Source organism: Herpailurus yagouaroundi, unplaced genomic scaffold, assembly GCF_014898765.1.
Source record: "Herpailurus yagouaroundi ecotype Mexico unplaced genomic scaffold, PumYag 192, whole genome shotgun sequence".
Lineage (NCBI taxonomy): Eukaryota > Metazoa > Chordata > Mammalia > Carnivora > Felidae > Herpailurus > Herpailurus yagouaroundi.
In genome coordinates, this window is record NW_024412423.1 from 8,744,046 (window position 1) to 8,767,027 (window position 22,982).

General features: G+C 39.5%; 1 long non-coding RNA gene across 1 annotated transcript in view; it reads left to right on the top strand.

Moving 5' to 3' along the window:
- Nucleotides 1-22,982, top strand: part of LOC121010585 (uncharacterized) — a 266,333-nt gene that overhangs the window by 113,160 nt on the left and 130,191 nt on the right. The window contains exon 2 of the long non-coding RNA XR_005781269.1: nt 4,489-4,658. This is a non-coding gene — a long non-coding RNA (uncharacterized LOC121010585). The remainder of the gene's footprint in view (nt 1-4,488; nt 4,659-22,982) is intronic.

Here is a 22,982-nt window from a genome sequence, read left to right on the forward strand (position 1 = left end):
TTTCATTTCATTTCATTTCATTTCATTTCATTTCATTTCATTTCATTTCATGTTTATTTGTTTTTGAGAGAGAGACAGAGCACAAGTGGAGGAGGGGCAGAGAGAAAGTGAGAGACAGAATTCCAAGCAGGCTCTAGGCTCTGAGCTGTCAGCACAGAGCCCAACACGGAGCTCGAACTCATGGACCATGAGGTCACAAGCTGAGCCGGAATCAAGAGTCAGATGCTCAACCAACCAAGCCACCCAGGCACCCCATCACTTTCATTTTAAAGCGATTTCATATGTTCCTTACATCTTTACACATTTTCACCCCTATTTCCATCTCATGCCTATTTAATCCTTACCTTTCCTTCAATTTCAAATAATACTTTATCCACATGGTTCCTCCCATGTGCCTCACCTTGTCCATCTTTATTTAGGCGTCCTGTGTTGGGTGTGCATCCATGGTCATCTGCAGTTGCTTCTATCGGCACCTATGAGAATAACTGGTTAATTCCTATTTGCTCTTAAAATTTACTTCAGGTGAATTTTCTATATTTTGCTATTTTTTTAATTTGCTTTCTAACCAGCAAATGAGTTTCTTAGGGCCATTACTGATTCTTTTATCTCTGTATTTCGAGATGATTCTTAACACTTCATAAATATAATGGTGGAAAAAAGGAAAGGGGAAGAGGGGAGGGAGGAGGAGAAAAAAGAGAAGGAAAAGAAAAAAAGAAGGAGGGAAGATGGAGGAGAGGAGAGGAAGAAAGAAGGAAAGGAATTTTGGGGAGCGAGAACTGTAGCCCAGAAAATTTTCTTGTCACTTAGGAAAAAACTGATGACAATAAAGGTCATCTTCTTCTTAAGCAGTACTTTTCCTTCTCTGCCACAATGATTATGCAGTAAACATTTCTAAAAGAGCATCACTTTCAGTGATTGCAAACTTTCAAGATATATATAAAATATGTATGTAATGATCTCTCTCTATATATCTAATAATAATATCTAATGAATAACTATGATTGTTAGGCCTCTGTTTTAAGAAAAGTCATTTGATAGAGCCATATCTTTTTTTAATAAGAGAAGTAGAAATTATTCTGAATATCTGTGTTTACTACATTCTAAGTGGGAGACAATTCAGTAATTCTGAAAAGTATCAGTGAAAACAAGTAAGGATTATATGTGGGCAAGTCACTACTTAGGCAAATCCTCTTGTAATACAAAGACTCACATCCTCATTACCTGTTCATATTGAATAAATTTTAGATATCAAACCGAAGTAAGTTCCACAGTCCATCTCTACTCTTGTCTTTTAAGTCCTCTTTCTTCAGATGAACTTTTGAAGACACGTGCTATTTGTTTTCATTAAGACTTTGTTTTATTTTTTATTTTACTTTTTATTATTTTTTGTTTTTTAAAAATATTTATTTATTTATTTTTGGGGGGGGAATCACAAGCAGGGGAGGGGCAGAGAGAGGGAGAAAGAATCCTAAGCTCAGAGCCTGACGTAGGGCTCCATCTCATGAACCATGAGATCATGGCCTGAGCCAAAATCAAGAGTCAGATGCTTAACTGACTGAGCCACCCAGGTGCCCCAAGACTTTGTTTTTCTAGAGCAGTGTTATGTTTGCAGCAGAACTGAGGGTATGGTAGGGAGATTTCTCAAGTACCCCCACCCCCTCATATGTGTAGCCTCCTCCCCCTTAGTAACATCTCCCACCAGAGCGTTCCTTTTGTTGCCATTGATGGACCTATGTCTACACATTACAATTACCCACCGTGTGCGGTCCTACCTGTTTATATTCTACATGTTTATAACTGAGGCAGACTTTTCAATCTCTGCATTAGTAGTTTACCTTTACTACATCTTATCGGTCAACTGTAACCTTAAAGCTTATCACTGCTTATGCTTAATTTTGGTGTGTGTGTGTGTGTGTGTGTGTGTGTGTGTGTGTGTGTGTGTGTGTCTTTGGTATCTGTAGTGGTGTCCTGTAGTATTTACACATTCCTTGAAAGCAGAAATTATATGTTCTTCCCTCTGACTCTACCTTTGGTGTTCCTACCTCATTCCTCGTATATACAGGCTACTTAAATTAGCCATAAACAGAGAAAGATTTTATTTTATAGAAGAAAAGGTTGAAGGCTTGAAGGGCAAAATCTTTATGGTGTGTTAGTTAGAACCTGGAACTCAAATTTGGGACCCCTGTCTCACATCAATTCTGATGCCTCTGCAGGAGGTCTCCTCTATTAATTAGCTCTATTAATTAGCTCCTCTATTAGGTAGCGGTTGTCCTCTGTGAAATAGCCTAGAACACTTACAAAATTGTATTAATGTGAGGCTGTAAGTATGTAATGTAAACATTTCCCTTCAAGTTACTTCAAGGAAATGTCTTCACTCTACCTCATGGTAAGAGATGTAAGAAATGATTAAAGGCAATATCTCTTGATGATCAGATAGCATTGCAAAAATAATTCATCTATTACATTTCTCTTGCCAGGGCAGCTTGATTTTTTTTTCCTATACTATAATTAGGATTCTTTTCCTGACCCATTGGTGAGCATTATGGTGATGATGATGATAATAATGGCACTACCATATTATATGCTTCAGAGCTTTATGCATTTACCAGCACATTTTGCTCCTTATCACACTGATCTTTACCATACTCAGAAAGACAGAATATATACAAATATAATGTGCCACAAGGACAAGAGGGGCTGAGAACACGGAATCCCCTTGTTGCCCACTTACCTTTTGTTGCTACTTTACCCAAGGTATTTCTAGAAATATAATTTCTATACAGTTATTGTGGAAGATCTTACATTTTCACTCAGTCTTATGGACAAGCTGCTGTTTTTTTCCCTGGGAATTTTAAGTCACGATATTGGTTATAGTTTCTTTAAAACAGAGACCTGACCCTTAGAGGTAACAAGCTAGAATCAAATACTTTATAAGACTTGACAAGTCAGCATTAAATAGGGGTTGTACAATCCTATGTTCGTTTCTTTCATGAAATACAGCGTTGAGGTGTGGAAAGCTCATAAATCAATATTTCTGCCCTATCCTTACCCACTCTCCTTTGCTACTCCTTTTACTGTTGACCTTGAAGGCACCAGAGTCCTATGAAAAGCTCTTGTCATCGTCACCTGGCTCTAAAGAGACTCCACCTGATTTTTGCCTTTCAAAACAGAGTTTGTAAGCATCAGCAAAACTCTTAACTCTGGACCTGAAGATAGAGGTGGTTATTCACTGTCTTCAGACTCACTTGATGATGGCTTCAGTACGTGTATGATGGTGAGGAGTAGGAGTGCTTAACTGTGTGGTTTGGTTGATTGAGTTATTTCTCCACAAGGTCTTTCCATGTTAGCGTTCTAAAGTCTGAAGTGTAAATATTTTCATTACTGAAGACTCTGCAGGTTTGTGATTATGGCAACAGTGTTTTATTCTTTGTCCTTCAGTTACTTTTTGAGAGTCTGCTAATCCCAATTTACGTACTGGTGAGTCAGGGAGAAATCTGGTTCTTTTATGGAAATGACTTAGGCTTCATACCAAATAGCCAGAAAAGAGTGAAATAGTCTGCTTGTTATTTTTCTCAAGGGTATAATAGCATGATAAAAACTTTGGCATTTCAGCTGCAAAATTTCATTTAGAAAATGTGATTCCCTAAACCAGGCTAATCCAATCTTGACAATATCTGAAGAATGAGTGGTTTAGACTGGGCTGTTTAGGAAAAATGTTTCCGCTGGGTCTATTTATTGTACTTCATTGACTTTCTGTCTTGCCAAGTCATTTGGAATCTAACTATCCAGGAGATGATTCTCTTGACTAAAGAAAAAATATATATATATATATATATATATATATATATATATATATATATAATATCACATTCTACTTCTTATAACAATTGATTTGCTTATAATTAGCAAAAGTAAGCTGAAGACTTAAATGGGCGCTAAAGCTACAATATTAACAATTTCCATATTGAGCAAATGTAGAAAGAAAACACAATTTAAACTACCATTTTTTAAATGTGGAGTTTCAGCATTCCTTACAGCAGTTAATACATGTTCTGAAGTTCCATTTTGAAAAACAAATAACATGAATCAACTACGACTTGGCTCCATGATCTGAAATAATGATCTCAGGTAGGAAATCAGTATTTCTATTCAGCCAGTTCAAAAGGTAATTTTTCAATGTGTTATTGTAATGGAAACTTACAGCCTACTTATGATGAAAAATAACTTCAGAGTCTGATAAACTGTGTTGCAGTGTCAACTCTGCTTCTTGTTATCTCTGCAGTTTTAGGGTGTTTAAACCCTTTGAGTCTTGGTTTCTTCCATCATTTAAAAAAAAAGCACTATTTCTAATTTCCAAGGATTTCCTATCATTTCAAGGTTGGAGCTTTGTGACATTTATTTGTTGGGTTTCTAACTGTAATTTAGAAGTGTAATTTTCTGCGTTCCCCAGGGTAAATTCACATCGAGAGTATTGTATCCCTGTTTCAGGAGGAAGATCTAAGAAGAACTTACCTTTGGATGAACTATTTTCAACTATGGCCTCTTAGGAGACTGTGGTCTCCGCCTGCTCTAATCCCAGTAAGGAGAACACCTGTCCCCCAGGTGTTGCTAACTGCTCATTGTCTTTTCCACAGGACCAGGCTGCAGCCAGGGCCCAGGTAAGAACACATTTTTTTTTCTTTTAGCTTCTTAACTTACCCATCCTGCCTCCCTCAGTCTCTTTGTACTAACAGCACCCCCTCATTCCATTCCTCTCAAAGCGGTGTGTCAAGCCCTGCTTCTCACATCCTAAGCAATATGTCATTAAAATTGATGAAAAAAAAAATACATATATGTTGTTATGTTATGTGTTATGGGAGCCCTCTGCTTTGGTAGATAATGTAGCCAGTTCTGAATTTGAATTCTCGTTCTTTAAGTCGGTGGGTATCTAATTTTGGGTAGATTTATTAGATTTATTAATCTCTTGAAGTTTATTTATCCTGAAGGAGGTAAAATAATTTTGACTGGGCGGCCACCACTGATTTTGACAACATAAGACTCAGCAGATGTTAAGTTCTTTCTCTTTGTGTCCATTGCTTTCTATTCCTTCTGCCCTGATCTTTGCTTTGTTCTAGTTTGCCTTGATGTTTATCCTTTTTTACCCTTTATTTTTTCATGGTATTTTTTGGAATACTTTTCCTGTCTGTGAGGCCAGGGAGTTGCCATAGGAGCTGACTGTGGGAGCATCTCTTATTTAGGATTCGTGGTATAATGGACTAAGTAATGTGTAGTGTTAAAATTGAAGGCATTGGGAAAATAATATTGGGTCATGTAAATCCAACGAATATAAAGAATCAAGCCCTGAAATTGGGATTAAGAAACACTGGATCCAGCAGGCAAATGGGGATACCAATTGGAAAGAAAGACCAAAGAAGAGGCTTCTGCTCTGTGTTAAGCTCGACTTGCTCTGGGAGTCATCTTACAGACTTGGGTTCTTTCCAAAGGTTCACGGACATTAGGAAAACTAAATCTTCTGATGGTCTGAGGTGAATACAGTAATTGCCTGGGGCAAGCTTTATCAGCAGCTGGGGAGGACAAAAATGACCTGACTCAGTGAGAGGTTATTATAGAACAAAAGAATGCTAAGGATTAATGTCAATAGCAAGTAGAGGTATAGGACTTCAAGAAGGCAGAGCAATGGTAGTGAAATACTAGTTAAATACCAGTGAAAATGAAAGAATGGTAGAAATCTTGGTAACCACTGCCCTACTAGATCAGTCCCAGGGGAAGGAGCATGTTGGCATCAGCCCTGAGCTGTATGTGAGCATATTCTCAGTAATTTTTATAAAGAACCACCAAAGAATGCAAGGTTAATTGGAAATGTCAGCAGTTTTTAAATTACTTCATCTTATTTTGTTTTATATGAGTTCTGAAATCCATAGCAACTTCTTCTAGTGGCCACGGTTTTAATTTTTAATGTTTGTCTCTAAAGTATCCTAATAGATAACATTATGGAACTTCAGAATCAAACTCTCTGCCTCTACACTTGGCCTCCGTGCTCAGCTCTGCTTTTTGAGGACTGCATGTCTCAGCTGTGTGTGAGAGGCACAGAAGGCACATTTGTGTATCAGAGAATACATTTTTTTTAATGTAACCTGGGTACTGTGCTATGACACTGATGTTTATTATCTTACCAGATGTTCACTATTATAAAATAAATAGCTGACCGTGTTTCAAATCTACATCTGTTTAATTCCAAATCCTGGGCAGTGGTATTCCAGGTAGGTAATTTGAGGGTGGATCATTTTAAAAATACTGTAATATTCATCTCCCTACCCAAAGTCAGGTAAATTGAGGTCTTTTCAATCACCCTTACCAAAAATATCAATAAAGGCGATTTTAGAAATTTTGCTATTTTTATGGATCTCTAACATACCATCTAAATAAAAACATAAGCTAGGGAGGGAAGATGGCGGCGTAGGAGGACGCTGGGCTCACCGCGCGTCCTGCTGATCACTTAGATTCCACCTACACCTGCCTAAATAACCCAGAAAACCACCCGAGGATTAGCAGAACAGAGTCGCCGGAGCCAAGCGCGGACGAGAGGCCCACGGAAGAGGGTAGGAAGGGCGGCGAGGCGGTGCGCGCTCCACGGACTGGCGGGAGGGAGCCGGGGCGGAGGGGCGGCTCGCCGGCCAAGCAGAGCCCCCGAGTCTGGCTTGCAAAAAAGCAGAGGGGCCTGACGGACTGTGTTCCGACAGCAAGCGCGACTTAGCATCTGGGAGGTCATAAGTTAACAGCTCTGCTCAGAAAGCGGGAAGGCTGGAGGACAAAGGGAAGGAAAGCTGCTGAGCCCCCGGACGACAGAGCTCAGTTTGGTGGGGAACAAAGGCGCTCGCCAGCGCCATCTCCCCCACCCATCCCCCAGCCAAAATCCCAAAGAGAACCAGTTCCTGCTCGCTCTGCGCAAACACCCAACTCTGCGCTTCTGCGGAACCAAACCTCCGGCAGCGGATCTGACTCCCTGCTGCTGCCACAGGGCCCCTCCTGAAGTGGATCACCTAAGGAGAAGCAAGCTAAGCCTGCCCCTCCTGCCCCTGTGCACCTTGCCTACCCACCCCAGCTAAGACGCCAGATCCCCAGCATCACAAGCCTGGCAGTGTGCAAGTAGCCCAGACAGGCCACCCCACCCCACAGTGAACCCCGCCCCTAGGAGAGGGGAAGAGAAGGCACGCACCAGTCTGACTGTGGCCCCAGCGGTGGGCTGGGGGCAGACATCAGGTCTGACTGCGGCTCCGCCCACCAACTCTAGTTATACACCACAGCACAGGGGAAGTGCCCTGCAGGTCCTCACCACGCCAGGGACTATCCAAAATGACCAAGCGGAAGAATTCCCCTCAGAAGAATCTCCAGGAAATAACAACAGCTAATGAGCTGATCAAAAAGGATTTAAATAATATAACAGAAAGTGAATTTAGAATAATAGTCATAAAATTAATCGCTGGGCTTGAAACCAGTATAGCTGACAGCAGAGAATCTCTTGCTACAGAGATCAAGGGACTAAGGAACAGTCACGAGGAGCTGAAAACGCTTTAAATGAAATGCATAACAAAATGGAAACCACCACAGCTCGGATTGAAGAGGCAGAGGAGAGAATAGGTGAACTAGAAGATAAAGTTATGGAAAAAGAGGAAGCTGAGAAAAAGAGAGATAAAAAAATCCAGGAGTATGAGCGGAAAATTAGAGAACTAAGTGATACACTAAAAAGAAATAATATACGCATAATTGGTATCCCAGAGGAGGAAGAGAGAGGGAAAGGTGCTGAAGGGGTACTTGAAGAAATAATAGCTGAGAACTTCCCTGAACTGGGGAAGGAAAAAGGCATTGAAATCCAAGAGGCACAGAGAACTCCCTTCAGACGTAACTTGAATCGATCTTCTGCACGACATATCATAGTGAAACTGGCAAAATACAAGGATAAAGAGAAAATTCTGAAAGCAGCAAGGGGTAAACGTGCCCTCACATATAAAGGGAGACCTATAAGACTCGTGACTGATCTCTCTTTTGAAACTTGGCAGGCCAGAAAGAGTTGGCACGAGATTTTCAGTGTGCTAGACAGAAAAAATATGCAGCCGAGAATCCTTTATCCAGCAAGACTGTCATTTAGAATAGAAGGAGAGATAAAGGTCTTCCCAAACAAACAAAAACTGAAGGAATTTGTCACCACTAAACCAGCCCTACAAGAGATCCTAAGGGGGACCCTGTGAGACAAAGTACCAGAGACATCACTACAAGCATAAAACATACAGACATCACAATGACTCTAAACCCATATCTTTCTATAATAACACTGAATGTAAATTGATTAAATGCGCCAACCAAAAGACATAGGGTATCAGAATGGATAAAAAAACAAGACCCATCTATTTGCTGTCTACAAGAGACTCATTTTAGACCTGAGGACACCTTTAGATTGAGAGTGAGGGGATGGAGAACTATTTATCATGCTACTGGAAGCCAAAAGAAAGCTGGAGTAGCCATACTTATATCAGACAAACTAGACTTTCAATTAAAGGCTGTAACAAGAGATGAAGAAGGACATTATATAATAGTGACAGGGTCTATCCATCAGGAAGAGCTAACAATTATAAATGTCTATGCGCCCAATACTGGAGCGCCCAAATATATAAAACAATTACTCATAAACACAAGCAACCTTATTGATAAGAATGTGGTAATGCAGGGGACTTTAACACCCCACTTACAGAAATGGATAGATCATCTAGACACACGGTCAATAAAGAAACAAGGGCCCTGAATGAGACATTGGATCAGATGGACTTGACAGATAGATTTAGAACTCTGCATCCCAAAGCAACAGAATATACTTTCTTCTCGAGTGCACATGGAACATTCTCCAAGATAGATCATATACTGGGTCACAAAACAGCCCTTCATAAGTTTACAAGAATTGAAATCATACCATGCATACTTTCAGACCATAATGCTATGAAGCTTGAAATCAACCACAGAAAAAAGTCTGGAAAACCTCCAAAAGCATGGAGGTTAAAGAACACCCTACTAACGAATGAGTGGGTCAACCAGGCAATTCGAGAAGAAATTAAAAAATATATGGAAACAAACGAAAATGAAAATACAACAATCCAAAGGCTTTGGGATGCAGCGAAGGCAGTCCTGAGAGGAAAATACATTGCAATCCAGGCCTATCTCAAGAAACAAGAAAAATCCCAAATACAAAATCTAACAGCACACCTAAAGGAACTAGAAGCAGAACAGCAAAGGCAGCCTCAACCCAGCAGAAGAAGAGAAATAATAAAGATCAGAGCAGAAATAAACAATATAGAATCTAAAAAAACTGTAGAGCAGATCAACGAAACCAAGAGTTGGTTTTTTGAAAAAATAAACAAAATTGACAAACCTCTAGCCAGGCTTCTCAAAAAGAAACGGGAGATGACCCAAATAGATAAAATCATGAATGAAAATGGAATTATTACAACCAATCCCTCAGAGATACAAACAATTATCAGGGAATACTATGAAAAATTATATGCCAACAAATTGGACAACCTGGAAGAAATGGACAAATTCCTGAACACCCACACTCTTCCAAAACTCAATCAGGAGGAAATAGAAAGCTTGAACAGACCCATCACCAGCGAAGAAATTGAATCGGTTATCAAAACCCCAACAAATAAGAGTCCAGGACCAGATGGCTTCCCAGGGGAGTTCTACCAGACGTTTAAAGCAGAGATAATACCTATCCTTCTCAAGCTATTCCAAGAAATAGAAAGGGAAGGAAAACTTCCAGACTCATTCTATGAAGCCAGTATTACTTTGATTCCTAAACCAGACAGAGACCCAGTAAAAAAAGAGAACTACAGGCCAATATCCCTGATGAATACGGATGCCAAAATTCTCAATAAGATACTAGCAAATCGAATTCAACGGCATATAAAAAGAATTGTTCACCATGATCAAGTGGGATTCATTCCTGGGATGCAGGGCTGGTTCAACATTCACAAATCAATCAACGTGATACATCACATTAACAAAAAAAAAGAGAAAAACCATATGATCCTGTCAATCGATGCAGAAAAGGCCTTTGACAAAATCCAGCACCCTTTCTTAATAAAAACCCTTGAGAAAGTCGGGATAGAAGGAACATACTTAAAGATCATAAAAGCCATTTATGAAAAGCCCACAGCTAACATCATCCTCAACGGGGAAAAACTGAGAGCTTTTTCCCTGAGATCAGGAACACGACAGGGATGCCCACTCTCACCGCTGTTGTTTAACATAGTGCTGGAAGTTCTAGCATCAGCAATCAGACAACAAAAGGAAATCAAAGGCATCAAAATTGGCAAAGATGAAGTCAAGCTTTCGCTTTTTGCAGATGACATGATATTATACATGGAAAATCCGACAGACTCCACCAAAAGTCTGCTAGAACTGATCCATGAATTCAGCAAAGTTGCAGGATACAAAATCAATGTACAGAAATCAGTTGCATTCTTATACACTAACAATGAAGTAACAGAAAGACAAGTAAGGAAACTGATCCCATTCACAATTGCACCAAGAAGCATAAAATACCTAGGAATAAATCTAACCAAAGATGTAAAGGATCTGTATGCTGAAAACTATAGAAATCTTATGAAGGTAATTGAAGAAGATATAAAGAAATGGAAAGACATTCCCTGCTCATGGATTGGAAGAATAAATATTGTCAAAATGTCAATACTACCCAAAGCTATCTACACATTCAATGCAATCCCAATCAAAATTGCACCAGCATTCTTCTCGAAACTAGAACAAGCAATCCTAAAATTCATATGGAACCACAAAAGGCCCCGAATAGCCAAAGTAATTTTGAAGAAGAAGACCAAAGCAGGAGGCATCACAATCCCAGACTTTAGCCTCTACTACAAAGCTGTCATCATCAAGACAGCATGGTATTGGCACAAAAACAGACACATAGACCAATGGAATAGAATTGAAACCCCAGAACTAGACCCACAAACGTATTGCCAACTCATCTTTGACAAAGCAGGAAAGAACATCCAATGGAAAAAAGACAGTCTCTTTAACAAATGGTGCTGGGAGAACTGGACAGCAACATGCAGAAGGTTGAAACTAGACCACTTTCTCACACCATTCACAAAAATAAACTCAAAATGGATAAAGGACCTGAATGTGAGACAGGAAACCATCAAAACCCTAGAGGAGAAAGCAGGAAAAGACCTCTCTGACCTCAGCCGTAGCAATCTCTTACTCGACACATCCCCAAAGGCAAGGGAATTAAAAGCAAAAGTGAATTACTGGGACCTTATGAAGATAAAAAGCTTCTGCACAGCAAAGGAAACAACCAACAAAACTAAAAGGCAACCAACGGAATGGGAAAAGATATTTGCAAATGACATATCAGACAAAGGGCTAGTATCCAAAATCTATAAAGAGCTCACCAAACTCCACACCCGAAAAGCAAATAACCCAGTGAAGAAATGGGCAGAAAACATGAATAGACACTTCTCTAAAGAAGACATCCGGATGGCCAACAGGCACATGAAAAGATGTTCAGCGTCACTCCTTATCAGGGAAATACAAATCAAAACCACACTCAGGTATCACCTCACGCCAGTCAGAGTGGCCAAAATGAACAAATCAGGAGACTCTAGATGCTGGAGAGGATGTGGAGAAACGGGAACCCTCTTGCACTGTTGGTGGGAATGCAAATTGGTGCAGCCGCTCTGGAAAGCAGTGTGGAGGTTCCTCAGAAAATTAAAAATAGACCTACCCTATGACCCAGCAATAGCACTGCTAGGAATTTATCCAAGGGACACAGGAGTACTGATGCATAGGGGCACTTGTACCCCAATGTTCATAGCAGCACTCTCAACAATAGCCAAATTATGGAAAGAGCCTAAATGTCCATCAACTGATGAATGGATAAAGAAATTGTGGTTTATATACACTATGGAATACTACGTGGCAATGAGAAAAATGAAATATGGCCTTTTGTAGTAACGTGGATGGAACTGGAGAGTGTGATGCTAAGTGAAATAAGCCATACAGATAAAGACAGATACCATATGGTTTCACTCTTATGTGGATCCTGAGAAACTTAACAGGAACCCATGGGGGAGGGGAAGGAAAAAAAAAAAAAAAGAGGTTAGAGTGGGAGAGAGCCAAAGCATAAGAGACTGTTGAGAACTGAGAGCAAACTGAGGGTTGATGGGGGGTGGGAGGGAGGAGAGGGTGGGTGATGGGTATTGAGGAGGGCACCTTTTGGGATGAGCACTGGGTGTTGTATGGAAACCAATTTGACAATAAATTTCATATATAAATAAAAAAAAAAATAAATAAATAAATAAAGATGGAAATAATTAAAAAAAATAAAATAAATAAAAACATAAGCTTGTTCTGAAAATGCCTCTTTTGGACAGGTTCACCAGCCTCCCCTCTGTTACTTGGGTTATCATCTCTAAGCTTTACCCATTCAAAAACATAGAGGCTTCCATTCAACCATGCTTTATAGAAAAACACATCTGGGGTAAATGAAGAGAATTTTATCTGTATTGAAAAACATGAAAATTTATAATTACTGCCTTTGCTGACTGACTTTCATTATTTGGGCATGACATTTCTTTCTTAAGATTTCTATCTGCTCTGGATTTGACATAGTCACAGTATCTTCTGGGCTGACCTCTGGATTTTTCCTATTTTATACAAAAATGTCAATTCCAGTGTTCTTATGTGTCATATATTTAAATTTTTGGTCTTTAAAAGAGAACTAGTGAATTTCCAAACTAGGTCAATTTTAGAACTAGTTTGAAATAATTGGTAAAAAAATAAAAGGGAATTAGGAAGTTATAAACCAAATTAGAAGCACATTTTTGATTTTGCTGCTCTAACCCTAGACATGGTTGGGTGGCTTACTAAGATTTTAAACTCAAGGGTCTACAGTATCAACTGTCCCACAGGGCCAGAAGGTGTAAATGAGTGAACTGTGTGTAGGAACACTATTGTAGAGTCCTAAGCTTGTCTGAGGGAGATAGAAATTGTCACTCAACATCATCTGCTTGTTGCTCTGAAAAATCAGGAATAGCATTGCCACTTATCAAGGTAAACCAGAAATTCAGATTTTCTATGCATTTTTTTGGTTAATAAATATTTTCACCTAATTTAATACAGTTTAAATTAGAGCATGAGCCAAACAAAACTTCTCTGAGCTTCTCTAAATCAGACCAGTTTTTACTTTGTTTTGTTAAGCCAGTATATCCATGAGTGGGTTCTATGATTGTTGGTGCTAATTATCTGTTGCTTCATGATCTCACCTCAGTCTAATGGGTGACTATAATTTACCTAGAATAGGGCCTTAGAATCCTTTCCTAACAAAGGTTGCTAACTAGGGATCCCCTGAAAAGTTAAGAAGAAACAAGAAATCTAATTAATGGCCCTATAGATTTTTGGAAAGTGAATAATACAGTATGGACCACAAAGTCATTTAATTTATGTGATAAATGCACATTAGTTTCCTGTAGTCAACTATTAAAGACAGGGAAGAAAACAGTGGGAAAGTAATCAAGGTAAAAAAGAGAGGGGGAAAAAGAATGGTCTTAGAGAAAATGGTGACAGTAAAAAGAATGCAAGTAAAAAGAAAGGGTAGATGATCTTCAAGTGAAGGTCGAATGTCCTGAGCATTAGAAAAAAAACTCTTTTTGTGGGGTGGCTTATCAGAGCCAATTTTTGTGCTCCTGGCACTGGTTACGAGCGTGACCCCCATGACCATGGGCAAGTGATTTAAACTCTCTAAACCTCAGTTCTCTTCGGTATACGATTGGGATAATAGTGTCGTCTACATGATGGTGGTTTTTTATTATTTATTTATTTATTTATTTATTTATTTATTTATTTATTTTTTAATCTTTTTTTAACGTTTATTTATTTTTGAGACAGGGAGAGACAGATCATGAACAGGGGAGGGGCAGAGAGAGAGGGAGGCACAGAATCGGAAGCAGGCTCCAGGCTCTGAGCCATCAGCCCAGAGCCCGACGCGGGGCTCAAACTCACGGACTGGACCGTGAGATCGTGACCTGAGCTGAAGTCGGACGCTTAACGACTGAGCCACCCAGGGGCCCCAAGATGATGTTTTTTTTTTTGTTTTTTGTTTTTTTTTTTTAATAAATTTTTTTTTTCAACGTTTATTTATTTTTGGGACAGAGAGAGACAGAGCATGAACGGGCGAGGGGCAGAGAGAGAGGGAGACACAGAATCGGAAACAGGCTCCAGGCTCTGAGCCATCAGCCCAGAGCCCGACGCGGGGCTTGAACTCACGGACCGCGAGATCATGACCTGGCTGAAGTCGGACGCTTAACCGACTGCGCCACCCAGGCGCCCCAAGATGGTGTTTTTTTAAGAAGCAAATCAGTTAATTATTTGTGAAGTCCCCAGAACAATGACTTAGGTGTTATAAGCAGTCAACAAATATTTTCATTATTATAATATTTAAAAATGAAGCTATAGTTGTTAGTGAAGAATTACCTTGGTGCATTTCTTTAATGTGTTTCAGTGTTGTTTCAATTTGTTTCATATTTAAATAAAAACATCTCTCCTCCCTCATGAGTTTCCAAAGACTTCTGAAGTTAAGAAAGGAATAATGTGGGGACACCTGGGTGGCTCAGTCAGTTAGGCGTCTGACTTCAGCTCAGGTCATGATCTCACTGTTCCTGAGTTTGAGCACCATGTCGGGCTCTGTGCTGACAGTTCAGAGCTTGGAGCTTGCTTCAGGTTCTGTCTCTGGCTCTTTCTGCCTCTATTCTGCTTGTGCTTTCTCTCTCTCTCTCTCTCTCTCTCTCTCTCAAATAAGATAAATACTAAAAAAAAATTAAAAAAGAAAGGAATTTTGTGTGTGTGTGTGTGTGTTTGGGTGGGTGTGTGTGTGTGTGTGTGTGTGTGTGTGTGTGTGTGTGTGTGTGTGTTTAAGGTTTTCTACATGAGATTGGTCTGAAATCAGAATTTCACTAGTTTGTGGCACCGTGTCACTCTGATTTGGGCTTGTTCTTTCTGCAGAATTAATTTGTTTATTCAATATCCTAACATAGGAAGCAAAGAACTGTAAGATCAGGTCATTATTTTGCAATGCTTACTTTCTCTATCAGCTTCTGGATTGCGTAGTTCTGTGCGGGTATTCGATTTAGAACGATTAGTTCAGTGGTTAATTACAGGTCTGCTTTGGGTAGACCATTTTCTTTGTGATATTTACTGATCCTGGCAAAGTTCAGCTGTCTGCTGGATGGCAACAGCAGACTCTAAGTGGCATTCTAACAGTAATAAGGAGTTGTCATGAACTGTTGAGGATTTTTTTTCCAGCGAATTTGTCCACTTGATAGGTTCATTAAATTCTTTAATTATTTAATTTCCCTTTTAAAGAATCTATGTAAGCTCACCAGAAACATACTGTTCTTACCTAATACTGTTCTTACCGACAAAGTAAGTTAACTTCCCAGTGATATTATATCTTCATTTGGATGCACTTTTATCATTCTTTCATTTTTGTTTTAATTAAGAAAAGTTTTGAAGAATCTATTTCTAGAGCACTTTGAGGTTAACAACAAAACTGAGAGAAAGCTTCCAGGGATTTCCCTTATACCCTCAGCTCCATCAATGGCATAATTTCATTATTTTTTTTTATGTTTATTTATTTTTTATTTTGAGAGGGAGAGCATGCACATGAGTGGGAGAGGGGCAGAAAGAGAGAATCCCAAGCAGGGTCTGCACATGACACGGGGCTCAATCCCACGAACCGTGAGATCATGACCTGAGCCAAAATTGAGAGTCAGGGGCTTAACTGACTGAGCCACCAAGCACCTCTAGTTTCCCTCATTATTAGCATCCACCACCAGAGTGGTACATTTATAAAAATTTCTGGACCTACACTGACATACCATAATCACCACAGCCCATAATTTATGTTAGGGTTCACTCTTGGTGTTGGTATATTCTATGGTTTTGGACAAATGTATATAGATATGTATCCATTATTATGGTATCAGAGTATTTTCATTGCTTTAAAAATGCTCTGTACTCCACTAACTCATCCCTCCCCTCAACCAACTGGCAACCTCTCATCTTTTCGCCTTCTCTTATTCTTGACTTTTCCAGAATGTCATATAGTTTAAATCATGGAGTTGGTAGCATCTTCAGATTGGCTTCTTTCACTTAGTAATAGGCATTTAACTTTCTTCCACGTCTTGACAGCTCATTTCTTCTTAGTGCTGCATAATATTCTATTGTCTGGTTGTATCACCATTACCCATTCACTTGTTGAAGGATGTCTTGGCTGCTTCTGAGTTTGGCTAATTATGAACAAAGCTGGTATAAACAATTGCATACAGGTTTTTGTATGGCCATAAGTTTTCAACTCTTTTGGGGTAAATAGCAAGGGGGGCCATTGTCTGGTTGGAGTATGTTCAGTTTTAGAAGAAACTGAAAAACTGTTTTCCAAGGTTCTTTCATTTTTTAGTATGTGAGTTTAAACTAGTATTTTATTTTTCTAAAAAATTGTGATTTTGTGACTGAGAAGAAAGTGAACCTTTCCTCCTTCTCTCCTTCTTCCTCATTTGTTGTCTCAGTGTACTGCTACAAGGATCCATTTTCACTACCCATTCAAATTCGAAGGCTAGGCCCACGGTGTGTACTCAATGAATAAAGTATTATCCCTTTGAACTTCATCTTATACATTACGATCTGTTTTCTGGCTTTTCCTTTTAGGTCTTGCCTACTGATTTTAGTACATTCTCAACTCTGTTGGTCCAGTTTCTAAAATTGTCACCTTAAGTTAGAAATCTTGCCATAACAGTCTATCCAAAGTATTAAGAAAAGCAGAAATTCAGTGGCATGAATGCTTGAAGAAGAAGAAAATTGACAAAGACTGACAATGATTGGATTGGTTCTTGGCAGGGCTATAAATATTTCTTTTCATTACCATTTTTACCTGTTTCTATTTCTGGAAGCGGAGAGTAATTTTGGAGGTAACTAAGTTTTCATTCCCTTAGTACTTATATATTGCCAATTTCTCAAAAATCACTTACGTATCTAATTAAATTGTAAACAAAGCCTATTTAATTAATCAGCAACAGAATTTTAAAGGAAAATTACTGCTTTCTATTTAACCCATATGCCAGTTTGCCAACTTTCAAATGTATCATTTGTCTTCTTTCTCTGAATTTGCGTACAAACACACACACACACACACACACACACACACACACACAGCAATATGTATAATAAACACACACAGATGCATATACTCAGTCCTTGTCATTTGTGGATTTTTGTGTGTATGAATTCACCTACTTGGTAAAATTTACTTGTAACCCCCACATTAATATTCACAGTGGTTTTGTGATCATTCACAGACTTATACCTCTGCAGGGGGGAGAAAAATCTGGGGTGGCCCCATCCATATACTGCCAGCTATGGTCATACAAGGTTTGACTTGATCTTATTCTTTTGGCTCTCATACTGTAAATAAATGTCCATTTCACAATCTGTTTAGTGACAACATTTTTCAAATTTGTGGACTTTTTGTGGAAGATTTCACTCTTTAAAATGGCCTCCAGACATAGTGCTGAAATCCTGTCTAGCATTCCTTAGTGCAAGAAGGCTCTGATGTGCCTCATGAAGGAAATGTGTAAGATAAGCTTCATTCAGGCATCCATCATGAGTTCACTGGTAAGGAATCAACAGTGTATATTAAATAAGATGTTTTTAAATGGAAACACACATAAAATACGGTTAAGTATTGGTCATTTGAGGAAAATACGAGGAGAGACTTAGTGGAGCCGAACCCAGTATTTCCCCTGGTGGCAATAATTCAGTATTGACTCATTCATTGTTTGTGGTGATGTGGTAGAACGTGGTGACCACAAATAGTGAGAACTGACTATATATAGCTTACTGAGGTTTTAAATGTACATATTGATATATATACTCCATGCAAACCTACTCATATACTCCACGCGTACCTATTCACATGTATAGACACATACACACTCGACACACGTGTGTTAACTTTTCACACATTCCCTAGGTATGCTGCCAAAGCCTGAGGACCACAGATTTATTAGGATATGGAGTTTAAGGAAATAAGGCTAAATGGTTTAGATTCAGTGGGCTAATAAATGTGGCCTAGCGTTGTTTCTGCTTGTTAAATAGCAATTCTGGCAAGAGAATCAATTTATCATTTTGGTAATAAATCCTTTCCTGGGAGTTAGCCTCTGAAACCTTTTCCCTCATATGCCTGGGATTTCTTATTCCCCATTATTGCTGTCATTTTCTTTGCCAAGTCACTTCCCATCGGTTTGCCTCAGCTGGATTTCATTTGCTAACAGTAGCTGTTCACATCCTGTCTTAAGCTGGGAAGTGATGATGCCAGCAGGGAAAATGAAGTGTAGCCTTGGCACCTCTAGGACTTACTGGCCTCTTAGAAGAAGAGTAGCATTGCATTGGGCCATGCCCAGGGACGATTTTCCATCCTTGATGCAGAGATCACAGCACCTCAGTCCGCCTGTAACCCACACATGATCATCTTTGATTTATCACATTTAAGAAGTCGCCTTCTCCTTGTTTTTTATTTGCATGATTTTCCATTTCCATGTCAGAACAGAACACCTGTAGGTGTTGGTCCACTTCTTTATTCAGCAGTTACTCACTGCCAACGATGTGAGATACTGGAACAAAAGCAACATTCCTATTTTCTTTTTTAAAAACTATTTATGCATCCATTTATTTATTTATTTATTTATTTATTTATTTATTTATTTATCAGAGTGAGAGAGTGCGAGTGAGTGAGGGGCAGAGAGAGAGAGGGAGAGGGAGAGAGAATCCCATGAGGTGCAGAGAGTGAAGGAGAGAGCGAGAGAGAGTGCAGAGCCTGGAGCGGGGCTCAAGCTCACCTTTTGTGGGGCTTGAGTTCATGAGCCCTGAGATCATGATCTGAGCTGAAGTCAGAGACTTAACTGCCCGAGTGACGCAGGCACCTGACCAACTTTCCTCTTTTCGAGGGGCTTTTAGTTTAAGATAGCAAGAGAAAGAGCAATTGAGCTGGGAAATCGTTAGATGATTGAAAGTAGGAATAAGGTTATTATGGAAATAAAGCAAGGGAACAGAATAGAAAATATCCAGGACTGGAGCAATACGAGGGTTGCTTCCTTAATATGTTGGCCAGGGAAAAGAGAGGGGTTTCCTGAGAGAGGTTTGGACCTGGGTCTAGACGTGTAGTGGTACCAGAAAAGCTTGTCAGCACATGCAGCGTTTATATTCATTGTGCTTTTTACAGCTGTCCTGGTTACTCTAGTTTACTTGGTAACTAGTAACAAAAATGAGTGTGCCCAAAGACTATCACAGTCTACCAGAGGTAATAATTAGTGGATTAAAACAAATTATTATTCACAAGAGAAAAGGACGTGTGCCCACAGAAAAATTTTTTGGAGGAAAGATACTGTTTCCCCCTACTGTTCTTCGTCTATGTATGCATACATTCATGTGTAAAAGTTTCTGGAAAAGTTTTTTTTTTTAATTTTTTTTTTAACATTTATTTATTTTCAAGAGACAGAGAACACAAGTGGGGGAGGGGCAGAGAGAGAGGGAGACACAGAATCCAAAACACGCTCCAGGTTCCAAGCTGACAGCACAGAGCCGTATGCGGGGCTCGAACTAACGAACCGTGAGATCATGACCTGAGTGAAAGTCAGACACTTAACTGACTGAGCTACCCAGGTGCCCCTGGTAAAGGTGGTTTTAATTAAACTGGGACTTGAGGGAATGATTGGGACATGGCCCTCTGGATGGAGGAATTAGGAGAGTCTAGATGTACAACTCCCATTAGATTGTAAAAAGCCATGAATATCAGGCTAGTTTTTGTTCCTATCTCTTTGGAACTTTTTTCTTTTTATGATGTTTATTTAGAGAGAGAGCACATGAGCAGGGGCGGGGCAGAGATGAAGGGAATGAGAGAATCCCAAGGAGGCTCTGTGCTGACTGAGCCAGTCGCTTAACTGACTAAGCCACCCAGCCACCCCTCTCTGGAAGTTTTCAAGAGAGGAAGTGAAATCGGGCACCTGGGTAGCTCAGTCACTTAAGCGTCCAGCTCTTGATTTCAGCTCAGGTCATGATCTCACGGTTTGTGACCTCGAGCCCCACATGGACTCTGCACTGACACTGTGGAGCCTGCTTGGGATTCTCTCTCCCTCTATCTCTCTGCCCTCACTGGCTCACATGCATGTGCACCCCCCTTCCTTCCTTCCTTCCTTCCTTCCTTCCTTCCTTCCTTCCTTCCTTCCTTCTTCCTTCCTTCCTTCCTTCCTTCCTTCCTTCCTTCCTTCCTTCCTTCCTTCCTTCTCTCTCTCTCTCTCAAAATAAATTTAAAAAAGAGAGGAAGTGAAATGATCCCAGTTGTGCCTTACATTTCTACTTTGATACAGAAAGGATATTTGGAGGAGTCGAGAAACTGAAGGAGATCGCCATGTAGATATTACAAAAGTTCTGAGAGGACTGAACATTATTGGAGAAATGAGACTGGAAAGAAGGGGATGGAAGCATTCACATTTGGAGATAGAAGCAAATCACTAAGCTTGAAGTATAAGAAAGCTGAGAGCTGTTGTCAGTGTGGTGTCTGAAGTGTTCCAAGTTTGGCAGGAAAATGGTGGGAGAGTTGAATAATGCTTTCATTTTGAGACTCTGAGACTAATAAGATGGTAGTCCTGTCCTCAGCATGATTTAGGAAGTTTCCTTTTTTTTTTTTTTTTAAGTTTGTTTATTTTGAGAGCGAGAGAGAGAACAAGCAACGGTGGGGCAGAGAGAGGAGAGAGAGAATCTCAAGCAGGCTCAGCACTATCAGTGTGGAGCCTGATGTGGGCCTCAAACTCATGAGCTGTGAGATCATGACTTGAGCCAAAATCAAGGATCAGACACAACTGGCTGAGCCACTCAGGTGCCCCTAGGAAGTTTCCTTTTGCATATATTGTCAGAAAGAGAATTCAGATAATTTCTATCATTTTCCCCCTAAATGTTATGTAGAAATCACCAAGAATGCAAGGCTGATCAACCTTCAAAAATCAATTAATTAAAAAAAATTATTATACCCCATTACATCAGCAGGTAAAAAAAAAGCAAACTCTTAGGATCATATCAGTAGCTGCAGAAAAACATTTGACAAAACGCAACACACATTCTTGAGGAAGAACTGCCAGGTAACTAGGAATAGAGAGGAACTTCCTCAGCCTGATAAATAACATTTCCTCTACGAACCCAGAACAGAACAAAAAACTATAGGTAACATTATACTTAATGGTAAGAAACTCAGTGCTTTCTCCCTAACACTGCGAACAAGACAGGGATATCTTTTTTCACCACTCGTATTCAACATCATACTGATTGTTTTAAGTAATGCAATAAGACAAGGCTAAGAAATAGAACTGTCTGCAAATTACATGATTGTCTAAATAGAAAATACAAAGAATTTACAAACACACTGTTGGAACTCATAGTTGATTATAGCACAGTGGCAGCATACAAGGTGTATATACAAAAGTCTGTTGCTTTCCTGTGTACTAGTAATGAACAATTAGAATTTGAAATTAAAGATCCAAAATTACATACTTCTATACTAATCTAACAAGTTTTGTACAAGACCTATTTGTGAAAAACTATGAAGTTCTGATGAAGGTCTAAATAAATGAAGAGCTCTTCTATTTTTGTGGTTAGAAATGTTCTTCCCAACTTTATGCACTGATTCAAATGTCATCCCAATTAAAATCATAGCAAGTTGTTTTGTGTATGTTGATGAAATAATTCTAAAGATTATATGGAAAGGCTAAGTAAAAGGACTGACATTGTCTGACTTTAAGACTTGCTACGGTGGCCTGGGTAGCTCGATCTGTTAAGTGTCCCACTCTTGGTTTCGGCTCAGGTCATGCTCTCATGGTCATAAGATTGAGCCCCACTTTGGGCTCTGTGCTGGGTGTGAAGCATGCTTAAGATTCTATCACTCCCTTTGCCCCTGTCCCCTGCTAAGTCTCTCTCTGTCTCAAAAAAAAAAAAAAAAAAAAAAAGTGGCACACCTCAGTGGCTCAGTTGGTTGAGCATCTGACTCTTGATTTCAGCTCAGGTCATGATGTCATGGTGGTGAGACTGAGCTCCACGTTGGGCTGTGTGATGAGCATGGGTCCTGCTTAGGATTCTCTCTCCCTCTCTCTCTGCCCCTCCCCCACTTTGTCTCTCTCTCAAAAAAACATTAAAAAATAAAATTAAATTAAAAATTAATAAAAATAAAACAATTGTAATCAAGATAGCATGGCATTGGTCAAAGAATCGATCCAGAGACCAATAGAAAATAGAGAGCCTGGAGAGACACCTGCCAAATACAGTCAGTTTCTCTGTGCAAAGGAGCAACAGTAGTTCAATGGAGAAAGAATACATGAACAACAACAGAAAGAATATAAACACAGGTGTGCCTGCCTGGGTGGCTCATTCAGCTAAGCATCCAACTCTTGATTTCCATTCAGGTCATGATCTCACGGTTCATGGGTTCGGGTCCACCATCTAACTCTGCTAACAGTGTGGAGCCTGGCTGGGATTCTCTCTTTCCCCCTCTCTCTCTGTCCCTCTACTGCTGATGTATATGCGCTCTCTCTCTTAAAAACAAAACAAACCATATGTGTATATATACATATACATATATATATACATATATATATGTATGTATACACACACACACACACACACACACACATATACACAGATCTCACATCTTTGACAAAAGATAACATGTATCACAAACCTAAATGTAAATGCAAAAGTATAACATTACTACAAGATAACAGGATTCAAGGTCTAGGTGACCTTGGATTTGATGATGAGTTTTTCCATATGACATCATAAGTTTGATCTATGAAAAATATTGATAAGTTGGAACTCCTTAA